The sequence below is a fragment of the Tamandua tetradactyla genome, chromosome 6 (assembly GCF_023851605.1).
Source record: "Tamandua tetradactyla isolate mTamTet1 chromosome 6, mTamTet1.pri, whole genome shotgun sequence".
NCBI classification, from domain to species: domain Eukaryota; kingdom Metazoa; phylum Chordata; class Mammalia; order Pilosa; family Myrmecophagidae; genus Tamandua; species Tamandua tetradactyla.
Window position 1 is genome coordinate 82,763,307 of NC_135332.1, and position 14,676 is coordinate 82,777,982.

The 14,676-nt window shown below is 47.3% G+C and overlaps 1 protein-coding gene across 3 annotated transcripts in view; it reads left to right on the top strand.

Annotated features, from left to right (window-relative positions):
- PLEC (plectin) overlaps window positions 1-14,676 on the top strand; it is a 60,686-nt gene that overhangs the window by 3,442 nt on the left and 42,568 nt on the right. The window lies entirely within an intron of this gene.

The following is a 14,676-nucleotide window of genomic DNA, read 5'->3' on the forward strand; positions in this document are numbered from 1 at the left end:
GTGGGGTGGGGTGGGCCGAGGGGCGGGCGAGGTCGCGCGGGACTTGACAGGGTCCCAGCGGCTGGGCCAGTGTCCAGTGTCTGTGTCCGACAGACACGTGGATCAAGGCCATTCTGTCCGCTGCCCCTAGCCTGGCCTCCCCAGTAGGGCGGGGCAGCTGTCTGGCAGTGGGTCTCATAGTTGCTGTCTCTCCTCACTCCCTAAACTGGCCTGTGCCTGTCACTGCAGGGGTCCCTGCTGTGCTCCTTCTCTGCCCCCTGGCTGTGGCTGGGAAATTCAGAGCAACTTCCCCATGGCCGCATCATCACAGGTTTCCATCTGCTATGGCTGTGGCAGGCCCCTTTTTGCACTGCTTCCCAGACTGCTGGGGCCGCTACGCCTGGGTCGTTGTGGCTGTCAGCCACCTGCAGCCCACCTGCCCAGCTTCTTGGCTCTGGGTTGGTTCTGGTCACTGGCACCAAGACGGCGAGGACATAGGTCCCGACTTTGACCTGGAGAGGTCTGGAGTGAACCGCTGGAGAGGGTCAAGGGGTGAGCGGGAGTAGAGCCTGCCCAAGTGGGTTCCAACTTCCTGCGGCTGGTTTTGCTGGCTCTGCCCCCAAGGACAGCTCAGGGAGACAGGTTCCACTGGGGCCATGCCTGGTGCCCCATGGAGCTGCTTGCTACACACTTTCTTTGTCTGGGCAGGTATCATGGTGCTCAGGTTCATTTCTGCTGGGTGGTCCTCCACTAGAAGCTTGTGGTAGGTCCTGGTAGGGCCAATGTGCTGTTGTGCTTCTCCGCAAGTCCTTGCCAGCTCTGTGGGCTGCCTGCCTGCCTGCCTCTGAACAGCTCAGGGGACCAGGTGGAGGCGCCCTGTGGAAATGGACTCCTCGGCCTGAGCCCTGCACAGCAGGGAGTGGACATGCCAGGGAGAGCTAGCCTGCTGCCCGAGGGCATCTGCTTGGTGGGGTGCAGGGCAGGAACATAGGGCTGCTTGGGCCACAGCCCTCCTGACAAGCCCCAGGATAGGACCATTTATGAGCTGGCTTCTCATGGTGAAGCTGGGACAGCCCCCCAGGCCAGCACTTCATGTAGTAATCCTCCTTGGTGTGGCCAGGTCATGGGGCTGTGGGGGCCCGAGTCTGTCCTGGCCTGTCTTGCTAGTTACCTACTATGACCCCTACTATGTGGCAGGGCTACTTCCTGCATATCCAGGAACAAAACCAGACAGGAGGGGACCTGGTAGATTCCTGGAGGCTGGGGTTGGTGTTGGGTCCAACTGGGCCACCTTAGCCCCATCTCCCTTTGGACCTGGCAGTGGATGTTGATGACAGGCAGTGGGCGCCTCTTGACCTGGCACATGCCTTGGGGTGGAACCCTAGGTGATGGTTCAGCAGGCCACATGGGTGGTGCTAGCCTAAGGGGCAGCTTGAGAGTTGCCAAGCGGAATGGCAGGTACTGGGGGAGTACCCTGTGCAAGACCAGGAGGAAAGGAAGCTTCCAAGGTACGCTAGGGCCCCTGTGTCTCCTTGGCTCCTGGCTTGTGCCAAGGGGACTAATGAGGAGCTGGGTGGGTTGCTGTATAGGTCAGGCTCACTGCCCAAAGCCCAGGGTGTCTTAGAGAAGGAGGCCAGAGGCAGTCAAACCTGTGGGGCATCAGCGGCAGCTCTCTTGCCTATACCTGTCCCACACCTGCTCCACACCTGTTTCAGACCTGTCCTGTGTGAATCCCTTGGACCTGCAAGAGGCCTGAGGCCCTGGCCATGCTCTCCCTGTAGGTGGGGAAAACTGGCCCCAAAGTGAGCAATGGAGGGAGGGCATGACACCACCTAACATTAGCCAGTGAGTTACCACTGTGGGCGAGTAGAAGGGAGACAGAGCCTGAGTCACCCACATTGTAAGCAGCTGGGGGTAGGGGGTAGGGGCAGACAGGAGCATTCCCCACCCCTTTGGGGTTGAGGGTGGCCCACACTAGCTGGCTCTGAACCCCACTCCTGCCCTCAAAGATCCTGGCCCTGCATCCCTGTTCCTCTCCAACCCTACCCAAGGACTCTGCCTTCTTCCCCCAACCTCCTCCCCACACTGGCACTTGCCCCCTGCCCCACCCTTGCCCTGCCCTCACTCTTGGACATGCCACCTTTCCTGCCTGCCTCTCCAAAGTCCAGCCTGTTGGCCTTCCTCCCCCCAGCATCTCAGGCCACAGCCCTTTCCCGAACACGTCATCCCCAGAACTGTCCCCTGGAAGTCCCCACTCTTCCCAGAAGGCTGTCTGCTTCCTGTTTGCCTGCAGCCCCTCAACCCCTCCCTGTCCTCTCTGCCTTCTGTCCAGGGCAGATTCCCTGGTGGCCAGAACTCTCCCAGTCTGGGGCCCATCGGGGCTTACATCATGAGCCCCTGGAACCATGCTAGGCCAGGGGCCCTGGAGAGCCTGGGGTCAGATGTAAAGGCCAGGGAAAGGACTGGGGACTGGGAACTGAGTTGACACAATCAAATAGGGATAAGGGTATTTGGTGCAGAGGGAACAACTGAGCCCCAAAAACTATCTCCAGGAAGCAGGAACCCTCCCATGGCGTCAGGCATAAGGGACCAGGAAGGTGGAGCAGGGGCTGTTCAGGAGGGCCTGGCAAGCCAGGAACGGAGATTTCACGGCTGTCCTGTCGGGAGCAGGACAGCCACAGTAGGTCTGAGGATGCGGTAGGGGTGTGTGAAGAGGCTGTTGTGATGAGCACTGGAGGAGGCAGTGCTGTGGAAAGGAGAGAGGACAGGCATGATGAGACCCTGATGAGGTGAGGGGGAAGTAGGTTGAAGGTGTGGCAGGCCTTCTGGGCAGGGGGCTGGGGTTGGGACCCTTAGGATGTCTGGTCTGGGAGACCCAAACTGGTATCTGGGCAGGTATGGCTAGAGAGATCCCGGGTGGACGATGGGAAGGAGCAAGCGTCCTGTGTGAGCTTCCTTCAAGACCTAGCTGGAGGGGTCTCTGGCCTCACCCTCCGCACACCACCCCTCCCCCCCCACCCCATGTCCCCACCTGTCTCCCATCCTGGGCTCTGAACTCCGTTATCTGTGCCCCTGGCACCAGCCCAAGGCCCTTGGCCAGGCTTTGCAGGGTGGCTTTCATGGGTGAGCGGGCAATAGCATGGCCTCATCTCTGGTAGCCGAGCTTAGCTCTCTGGAACACAGCTTGGCAGTTATTTGGGGCTCTTTGGAGAGGGCCTTTGGTCTGAATAAGCTGTTAAAGGTAAAATGTGCTCTTTGTAAGATAAATCAGGTATTTTGGAAACTGTATAAAGAAGACCAGTTAAATCAAACCACAGTCTCTCTGGCTGGGGTGCTCACTGTTATGCATGGAATGGATCCTTCTAGACATGTTCGAGGCTCATACTCTTTGTGTGGCTGGGGAAGGGGGGCAGAGACGGAGAGACAGAGGAAGGAGAGAGAGGGAGAGGGAGAGAGAGATGAAGACAGAGGAAGAGGTAAGATGGTGGAGGGGCCGTGTGACTTCCCTTTGTCCTGAACCCAGGCTGTGACCCCCTGCAGCAGTGGCTCTCCATGTCAGCCCGGGCTGTGTTGACCTTAGGCTTCTTTTTTTTTTTTTTTTAATAGCCGCTTTATTGAGATATAATTTATATGTCATGCAATTCCCCCATTTAAAGCATACAATGGTTTTTAGTATGTTCAGAGTTGTACAACTACAGTGAGTTTCAGCTCGTTTTAATCACCTCAGAAAGAAACCCTTGGCAGTCGCTCCCCACCCCACCTCTATGCCCGACCTCCCCCCCCTTATTCAGCTACTAATCGACTTTCTCTCTCTATGGATTTGCCTACTCTGGGCATTCCATAGAAATGGAATCATACCGTCCATGGTCCTTTGTATCTGGTTTATTTCATTCAGCATAATGTTTTCAAGGTGTATCTGTGTTGTAGCATATATCAGTACTTCATTATTTTTCAAGGCTGAATAATATTCCATTGTGTAAATATGCTACGTTTGTTTTCCGAATGGTAGATAATTTAGGGTGCACGGGAATTTAGGGTGCACGGGTGGTTCAGTGGTAGAATGCTCGCCTTTCATGTGGGAGACCCGGGTTCGATTCCCAGACAATGAATCCCCTCCCCCCGCCAAAAGAAAAAGAAAAAAAAAAAGTCCTTACCAAATGGTGGATAATTTAGTGGATATTTGGGTTGTTTCCACATTTTTGGCTATTATGAATATTTCTGTTAGGAACGTTTGTGTACAAGTTTTTGTGTAGGCATGTTTTGTATCTCGAGTAGTTACCTGTAAGTGGGATTACTAGGTGTTTTAGTTTCCTAGACTGTTTAAAATATGTACCATGAAATGGGTTGGCTTAAACATGGAAATTTATTAGTTTATAGTTCGAGGCCCAGAAAATATCCATATCAAGGTGATGTTTTCTTCTTAAAGACTGGTTGCCCGTGATACCTGGCTCCTCTGCCACATGGCAAGGCACATATGGCAGCATCTGCTGGTCTCTCCCTTCTCTTCCAGCTTTCATTGATTTCTGCTTCTTGCTTCCGTGGCTTTCTCTCTTTGTCTGAATTTCCTTCTTTTATATAGGACTTCACTACTAGAAGTAAGACCCATCCTGAATGAGATTCACTGGAGTAACCTCATTCAAAGGTCCTCCTTTACAGTGAGTTCATATCCACTGGAATAGATTAAAAAACATGTTTTTATGGGGTGTATACAGGTTTAAACCTCCACACTAGGTCATATGGTAACTCTATGTTTAGCTTTTTGAGCAACCGCCAGATTGTTTTCCAAAGTGGTTGCACCATTTTCCATTTGCAACATCAGTGAATGAGGGTTCAGATTTCTCTCCTTCCTCACTGACATCTGTTATTTGTCTTTTTGATTTGGCTGTCTTCCTAGGTGTGAAGTGGTATCTCATGATTTTGATTTGCATCTCCCCGAAGGCTAATAATGTTGAGCATCTTTTCATGTGCTCATTGGCCATTTGTGTATCTTCGGAGAAATGTCTTTTCATATGCTTTGCCCATTTTTAAAGTGGGTTATTTGTCTTTTTATTATTGAGCTGTAAGCATTCTTTGTATATTCTAGATGCAAGCCCTTTATGAGATACATGATTCACAAAATTTTTTTCCTATTGTATGGGTTGTCTTTTCCCTTTCTTGAGTGTGACCTTTGAAGCACAAAAGTTTTTAATATTGATGAGGTCCAATTTACCTATTTTTTTCTTTGGTTTCTTGTGCTTTTAGTGTCATAGCTAAGAAACCATTCTCTAATCTAAGGTCACAAAGATTTATGTCTGCTTTGAAGAGTTTGACCGTTTTAGCTCCATGTGCTGTGTGCTTTGGGTGCGAGGGGTGTAGGGGCCTCTGGGTGTCATGCTGAGGGCCTGGGCATGGGTGGTGGATTTTTAAACATCGCCCCGCAAACCCGGCTCCATCTTCTTTTTTTTAAATTGAAACATCTTCACACACATATATTCTATACATGGTGTACAATCAGTGGCTCACAATATCATTACATAGTTGTATATTCATCACCATGATCATTTTTTAGAACATTTGCATCATTCTAGAAAAAGAAATAAAAAGAAAAAACTCACACATACTGTATACTTTACCCTTCCCTCCTATTGACCACTAGTATTTCCATCTATCCAATTTATTTTACCCTTTGTCCCCATTATTATTTATTTATTTATTTTTCAGAATCACACAGTCACATTGTAAACGTTATATCTTTATACAATCATCATCAAGAATCTAGGCTATGGAATACAGCTTACAATAGTTTCAGGTACGACCTCTAGCCACTCCAATGTACCATAAACTAAAAAGGGATATCTATATAATGCGTAAAAATAACCTCCAGGATAACCTCTGGACTCTGTTTGAAATCTCACAGTCATTGAAACTTTGTCTCATTTTTCTCTTCTCCCTTTTGGTCAAGAAGGCTTTCTCAATCCCTTGATGCCAGGTCCCAGCTTATCCCAGGATTTCTGTCCCACATTGCCGGGGAGATTTACACCCCTGGGAGTCATGGCCCACGTAGGGGGGAGGGAAGTGAGTTCATCTGCCAACTTGGCTTAGAGAGAGAGGCCACATCTGAGCAACAAAAGAGGTTCTCTGGGGGTGAGGTGACTCTTAGGCCTAATTTTAAGTAGGCTTAGCCTATCCTTTGCAGGAGTAAGTTTCATAGGGATGAACCCCAAGATCAAGGGCTCATCCTATTGATTTGGTTGTCCCCTCTGCTTGCAGGAATATCAGAAATTCTCCAAATGGGAAAACTGAATATTTCCTCCTTTCTCTCCCCAAGGGGACTTTGCAAATATTTCTTTATTCACTGCCCAAATCACTCTGGGATTTATCGAGGGCATCACACTAACCTGGACAAAGCAACAAAATCTCACTCCTATTCAAGATTCCATGTACTTATGGTATTCAACTAAACTGACCATACAAGTTAAATTAGGAAATACACTACCCAAATCTCAATTTTGCTCCAGAATGACATCTCTCCCTTTAGTCTCACACAGAAGTTGAAGTTTTAAAATATAGACATATCATGCTGTACCCTATTCTTTTTAAAATTTATTTATTAATTAAAAAATTAAGAACAGACAGATAAAAACATTAATGTATCATTCCATTCTACATATATAATCAGTAATTCTCAATATCATCACATAGTTGCATATGCATCATTTCTTAGAACATTTACATCAATTCAGAAAAAGGACTAAAAAGATAATCAAAAAAGAAATAAAACAATAACAGAAAAAAAAGATTATACATACCATACCCCTTACCCCTCACTTTCATTTATCACTAGCATTTCAAACTAAATTTATTTTAACATTTGTTCCCCCATTCCTTATTTTTATTCCATATGTTCTACTCGTCTGTTGACAAGGTAGATAAAAGGAGCATCAGACACAAGGTTTTCACAGTCACACAGTGACATTGTGAAAGCTATATCATTATTCAATCATCCTCAAGAAACATGGCTACTGGAACACAGCTCTACATTTTCAGGCAGTTCCCTCCAGCCTCTTCACTACATCTTGAATAACAAGGTGATATCTACTTAATGCGTAATACCCTATATTCGGATGTACCTTAGTCCTATCCAGATCAGTGTCATTCATATGTCTACTTGAAGTCTGATCACTTTTCCAATTTTTTAAAAGTTCCTGTAAGGGGTACTGCTGATTTTCATAGTTTCAGAGCTCTAACTCTGAGTCTCAAGTGTCACATAAATATGTGAAGTGTCTGCAGACCCAGCTTCTTGAGGGCAGGGTCTGTGTCTTGCCTCACGTCTAGTGCCCCAGCACCAAGGCCTGTTCTGTATGTGGCAAACATGGCTTGAAAATTGAGTGAATGGATGGGAGTGATAAGTGGACCCCTGAGCTGGGAGTCACAAGTACAGGAGCCCCCGGGATGGGATGAGAATTCTTAAGGTGCCCTGTAGAGACCCCAGTGATGGTGGTGGGCTGGATGGTAGAGGAGAGACAGGGTTGCCTTGGGAGAGGGGAGTTTTTGGAGACAGAGGTGGAAGAAGAAGAGTTTGGCTTTGGGCATATAAAATTGGAGGTGACCATGAGGCCTAATGAGATGTTGAGCTGAAAAATGCCTAAGTGAGCTGGGACACCAGGCTGAGACAGTGCTGTGGGGCATGTCAGTGGGGTAAGGAGGCTCGAGCCCAGTGTGAAGAGCAGCTGGGGAAACTTAGGGACAGCTGCAGGTAGAGCCAGAGCCAGAGTGCAGAGTCCTGGAGGCCTAGGGCTGGGATGCAGGGTAGGGGACACAGCTGATGAACCAGGAGAGGGTTGCTGGGGTGAGGGGTCTCCAGAATTGGACAAGGCCCTAAGCATGCTCTGGGATATAGTGATAAGAGACATCAGGACCCTTGATGAGGCCTGCCTGGGGGCACAGTCAGATTAGAGTGGTTGAGGGTGCATGGAAGGTGCTCCCCTAGGCTACCTTGGTGTGAGGAGTGGGAGGGAGGACACCCTCCAGAATGGAGATGGGCTGTCTGACTGTTTTACCTTGGTGCGAGGATGAACAGTGTTAACAGTGGTGCACTGGAGGACTGTCCTGACATTGGGGACCCGGGCATTGCCTGGCCTAGAACGAGTGCTGGGAGTCCTGTCTCGTATATCCCCACCCCCACCCAGCAGGAGCCAAGTTGTGAGTGCCCCTTGCGAGTGAGGGGCTTGTGGTTTGGAGGACATGGGGGCTTTCCCCAGGGTTGGGGCTGTCAGGCCCCAGGGGGAGGGGAAGAGACAGGTGATGGCTTCCCTGGCTTCAGTTTCCCTGGAGAAGCCCGAGGGTAGCTGGTGGCAGAGGGGCCAGGACCAGGCACCTTGAAACAGCGGGTGAGGAGGCTGGAGAGGCTGGAGGGGCGTGAAGATGCTGTGGGGGGCCGGGTGCCCTGACCCAGCATGGCTGGGAACCAAGGGTGATGCTTAGGGGGGACATCCACAGTGGACAGGGAGGGTACAGGTTGGGAGAGCTGGGTCCGTAGGTGCCTGCTGGGGCATGGGGGTGAGGACGGGGGCCCGAGTGGATGTATGGGCTTGGACATCTGCAGGGCTGGTGACAGCCCAGGGTAGTGGTGAAGGGAGGAAGGGCCATCCAGAACTGGTTCTCGGATGGTAGAAGGAAGTTGCCCTCCTGAGGCTGTGTGGTCCCCTTGTGAGCTGGGAGAAGCCTAGAGGGTCTGCTCTCTTCTTCCTCACCTCTCTTTCTCTCTTCGGTGGGGACTCAGGTCATGGTATAGCCGTGGGAGTGTCCTCCCAGCTGGGTGGTCATCTCTTGGCCGGGACCAGTAGTGCTTCTGCCCTGAAACAAGGCTGGGTGGACCCTGTGGCAGTAAAGGAGAGCCCTAGCAGAGTGTCTGGTGTGGCTGGTGTGGAGTCTTATGCAGGCTGGAGGGTCAGGCAGGCTGGGAGCAGCAGAGTGGGGTGGGGGCTCCAGGGCACAGACACTGGGAGCTGGCCGAGGCAAGCAGGAGATGCCTGCAGCAGGTGTACCTGGGTGTGGCACTTTCTTGATCTTTCTTCTGTTCTTTTGTGCTTCAAATGAGTGGGTATTTTGAACTTTTTCTTTTTGTATTCAGTGAATGCCTACAGGGGGAGCTTGCAGGTCGGGCCCAGGACCAGCCCCGAGCGACACACTGACCTTTGCTACAAGAGTTCCTGCTCATTTACAGCGAGCAGACAGCCCCTGAGAGCATGTCCTGCTGCTGTGTCCTGGGGCTGCTGTATAAACCAGCACACACTCTCCAGGTTCTGCAGGCCACAAGTCTGAAGTGGAGTATGGGCAGGCCCTCCTCCCTCCAGAGGCTCTAGGGCAGATTGTTCCTTGCCTTTCTAGCTTCTCGTGGCTCTGGGTGCTCCTTGGCTCCTGGCTGTGTCACTCTAGCCTCACCTTCATCTTCACAGGGCCGCCTCCCTGTGTTTCCACTTCCTCTGTCCTTCATAAGAACTTTGTATTTAGTCCCTTCCCTCCCCATCCCCTCCCCTGGTAGTCCAGGACAAAATCATCTCTAGATCTTTAACTTAATTATATCTGTTTATAAGTTAACTACATCTTTTTCCACAGGCTCTGGGGTTTTGGCTGTGGGCATATCTTTTGGGGGTCACTGTTCAACCTCCTATTGTCTGTCCTCTACTCTCCCAAAATTCCCATCCATCTTACATTGCAAATATGGTCATCCCATCCCAACATCCTAAAAAATCTGAACCCATTAGAGCACCAAAATCTAATCTAATAAATTGGGTAGCTGGAACTACTAGTGGTCAATGAGAGGTAGGGGTAAGGGGTATGGCATGCATGAATTTTTTCTTTTCTCTTTTTATTTTTTCTGGAGTGATGCAAAATGTTCTAAAAAAATGATCGTGGTGATGCATACACAACTATGTGATGATATTGTGAGCCACTGATTGTATGCCATGTAAGGACTGTGTGTGTGTGAAGATTTGTCAATAAAAATATTTTTAAAATCTAATCTAAATGCCGTCAACTCAAAAGCCCCAAATCTCTTTACCTAACTCAGATCAGATATGGGAGAAACTCTAGGAGTGGCCCAACCCGGGGCAAAATACCTTCTCATCTGTGGATCTGTGAAATTTAAAAACAAGTTCTCCATTCCCCAAATACCACTGTGGGATAGGCATTCCTATTCAAAAAAGGAGAAAGTGGAAGAAATAAAGGCATCTAGGGACCCATAGAAGTCTGAAACCCAGCAGGGCATACCCCATTAAATCTCAGGGCCTGAGAATAATCTCTGGCCTCCTTGCTCTGCCCTCTGCTCCACCCCTGGCTTCTCCCTGTGGCCAGGGTCTGCTCTCATTCATTTTGCCCTCTCCTTGAAGGATGGCACTTGTCTGCAGCCAAGTACGCCATCTGTCTGTTTTCCGCCAGTTAAATCCCAGAAGTCTGACAGCCTGCTTTCCTTTCATCCTGTCTCTGTCCCCTTCAGGCTGAGCTGGCAGTGTTTCTGATGTTACAGCTTTCTCAGAAAACACCCCTGCGTAGTCTAGAGAGTGTGTGGGTCAGAGGGGGGACCACAGTGGGGTTGGGTGCAGTGGAATCGGCAGGTCTCTGAGGAGGCCCGTGGGCCGGTGTGGGACAAGTGGGCCTGTGGTGTGGCTTGGCTCAGGGCCTATGGGGAGCTGGGGAACGGGGCCCTGAGGCCTGTGGTAGGAGGGTGTCTGGGATAGAGGGTGGGCCCTCGGCCCTCGGGAGATAGGGCAGCAGCAAGACCTGATTTGCGTTTTGGAAGTCCTCTAACTGCAGTGAGCAGAATGCCTGGAGATGGGAAGGCTGGGGGTGGGGAGGAGGTCCTGTTTCCTCAAGGTGAGAAATGCTGGTGGCTCCAGCCAGAGTACAGTGGAGATACTGAGAAGAGTATGGGTTTGAGAGATATTTGGGGGTCAGCATGGTGGGACCTCATGATGGTGGGGTGCGGGGGTGGGATGCAGGACCCTGAAAGTTGAACTGAGGCCTCGTGATGGAGCTCTTCTGCTGGGCTGCATTAGGAGGGAGGCAGTCAGAGTGTCGTGGGGTAGCCCCTTGGCATTGCAGCCGACTCCGCGTGGATCTGGTCTGGGCATCCCATGCGCAGTTGCATGTGTGGGCTCTGGGGGTGGGGTGGGGGTGGCAGAGTCAGAGCCCCACTCTGTTTTAGGTTCCTAGGCTGCTTAAAGCACATACCATGAAATGTGTTAGTTTGAACAATGGGAATTTATTAACTTACTTTTTTTAATGTAATTTTTTATTAATTAAAAAGAAATTACAAGAAACAAACGCAAACATCTGTAATAATATGCTCATTCCGTTCTACATATATAATCAGTAATTCACAATATCATCACATAATTTCATATTCATCATCATGATCATTTCTTAGAATATTTGCATCAATTCAGAAAAGGAAATAAAATGACAACAGAAAAATGAAACAAAAGCAGAAAAAGAAAAAAAATTTTACATACCATACCCCTTACCCCTCCCTTTCATTGATCACTAGCATTTCAAACTGAATTTATTTTAACATTCGTTCCCCCTATTATTTATTTTTATTCCATATGTTCTACTCGTCTGTTGACAAGGAAGATAAAAGGAGCATCGGACACAAGGTTTTCACAATCACACAGTCACATTGTGAAAGCTATATCATTATACAATCACCATCAAGAAACATGGCTACTGGAACACAGCTCTACATTTTCAGGCAATTCCCTCCAGCCTCTCCATTACATCTTGACTAACAAGGTGATATCTATTTAATACATAAGAATAACCTCCAGGATAACCTCTCAACTCTGGAATCTCTCAGCCATTGACACTTTATTTTGTCTCATTTCACTCTTCCCCCTTTTGGTCGAGAAGGTTTTCTCAATCCCTTAATGCTGGGTCTCAGCTCATTCTAGAGTTTTTCTCAATGCCTTGATGCTGAGTCTCAGCTCATTCTAGGATTTCTGTCCCAGGTTGCCAGGAAGGCCCACATCCCTGGGAGTCATGTCCCATGTAGACAGGGGGAGAGTGGTGAGTTTGCTTGTTGTATTGGCTGGAGACAGAGGCCACATCTGAGCCACAAAAGAGGTTCTCTTGGGGGTCACTCTTAGGCCTAATTTTAAGTAGACTTGACCTATCCTTTGTGGGGTTATGTTTCATGTGAACAAACTCCAAGACTGGGGGCTCAGCCTATAGCTTTGGTTGTCCACACTGCTTGTGAGAATATCAATAATTCAACTTGGGTAGGTTGAATTTTGCCCGGTTCTCACCATTCCCCGAAGGGGACTTTGCAAATACGTCTCCACTCACTGATAAATCACTCTGGGATTCAACGGGGCATCACTGTGGACAAACCCCTAAAATCTAATGTCCTACCCAAGGTTCCATGTACTTATGTTGTTCAACCAACTATCTACATAAGTTATATTAGGAGATGCACTAGTCAAAATATAAATTTTGTACCAAATAAACATTTTTTGATTTAGTCTCACACCTAAGTTGAAATTTTAAAATATTAATTACCATCTATTTTCAGCACCCTGCAGTAATGACATTCCTTTGTTCTTCATCATGCAAAAACATTTTTAGATTTGCACATTTAGTCATTATCATTATAGATTTTTGGCATTCCTAGATTATACCATCTCAATCTTTATCGTCTTTCTTTGTGATTTCATTTATGCCCCAGCCGTCCTCCCTCTATCATTCTCACATTCAGCTTCATTCAGTGTTTTAACATAATTGTATTACAGTTAGGTAGTGTTGTGCTCCATTTCTGAGTTTTTATATTCAGTCCTGTTGCACAATCTGTATTCCTCCAGTTATCCAATATCTTACCCTGTTTCTATGTCCTGATGGTCTCTGTTACCAACGAAATATTCCAAGTTTATTCACTAATGTCAGTTCATATCAGTGAGACCATACAGTATTTGTCCTTTTGTTTTTGGCTAATCACACTCAGCATAAAGTCCTTAAGGTCCATCCATATTGTTACATACTTCATAACTTTATTCTGTCTTACAGCTGCATAATATTCCATCTTATGTATATGCCACAGTTTGTTTAGCCAACTGTCTGTTGTTGGGCATTTTGGCTGCTTCCATCTCTTGGTAATTGTAAATAATGCTGCTATAAACATTAGTTTGCAAATGTCCATTTGTGTCCTTGCTCTTACGTCCTGTGAGTAGAGACAGCATATAGAGGGGTCTTGTTTTTTAATCCATTCTGCCAGTCTATGTCTTTTGATTGGGGAGTTTAATCCATTAACAATTAGTGTTATTACTGCACAGGTAAGTACTTTCTTCTACTGTTTTGCCTTCTGGATTTTATATGTCATATCTAATTTTCCTTCTTTTTACCTTTACTCATAGTCATCCTTTCTACACTCTTCTCCACTCCTCTCTCTTCTGTCTTTTCGTATCTGTCTCTAGTGCTCCCTTTAGTATTTCTTGCAGAGCTGGTCTCTTGGTCACAAATTCTCTCAGTGATTTTTTGTCTGAAAATGTTTTAATTTCTCCCTCATTTTTGAAGGACAATTTTGTTGGGTATAGAATTCTTGGTTGGCAGTTTTTTTCTTTCAATAATTTAAATATATCACCCCACTGTCTTTTCGCCTCCATTGTTTCTGCTGAGAGATCTATGCATAGTCTTATTGGACTTCCCTTGTACGTGATGGTTTGCTTTTCTCTTGCTGCTTTCAAGATTCTCTCTTTCTCTTTGACCTCTGACATTCTGATTAGTAAGTGTCTTGGAGTATGTCTATTTGGATCTATTCTCTTTGGGGTATGCTGCACTTCTTGGACCTGTACTTTTAAGTCTTTCATAAGAGTTGGGAAATTTTTAGTGATAATTTCCTCCATTAGTTTTTCTCCTCCTTTTCCCTTCTCTTCTCCTCTGGGACATCCACAACACGTATATTCATGCAGTTCATATTGTCTTTCAGTTTCCTGAGTCCCTGCTCATATTTTTCCATTTTTTCCCCTATAGTTTCTTTTTCTTGCCGGATTTCAGATGTTCTATCCTCCAGTTCAGAAATCCTATGTTCTGTCTCTCGAAATCTACCATTGTAGGTTTCCATTGTTTTTTTCATCTCTTCTACCTTGCCTTTCATTCCCATAAGTTCTGTGATTTGTTTTTTCAGACTTTTGATTTCTTCTTTTTGTTCATTTCTTGCCTTCTTTATATCCTCCCTCAATTCACTGATTTGGTTTTTGATGAGGTTTTCCATGTCTGTTCGTATATTCTGAATTAATTGTTTCAGCTCCTGTATGTCATTTGAATTGTTGGTTTGTTCCTTTGACTGGGCCCATATTTCAATTTTCCTAGTGTGATTTATTATTTTTTTGCTGGTGTCTAGGCATTTAATTACCTTAATTAGTTTATTCTGGAGATTGCTTGCACTTTTTTTACCTAGGGTTTTCTTGCTGGATGAATTTGTTGTCTATCTGTTCTTTGACATTCAGTTCAGCTTTATCTGGACCTCTAGCTTAAGTTTTGTTTAACAGAGGAGAATTTTTCAGTTCTTTTTTTCTTGTTTCTTGCCCTGCTTGTATGGTGCTTTTCCCCCCCCCCACCCTTAGGAGGGTCTACATAGGTATTATAGACCCCAGCTGGATTTTCCCAGACCAAACTGGCCTCCTGTCAGAGGAAAGAGTCACCTGTGTCAGTTTTCCCCGAGGGTGA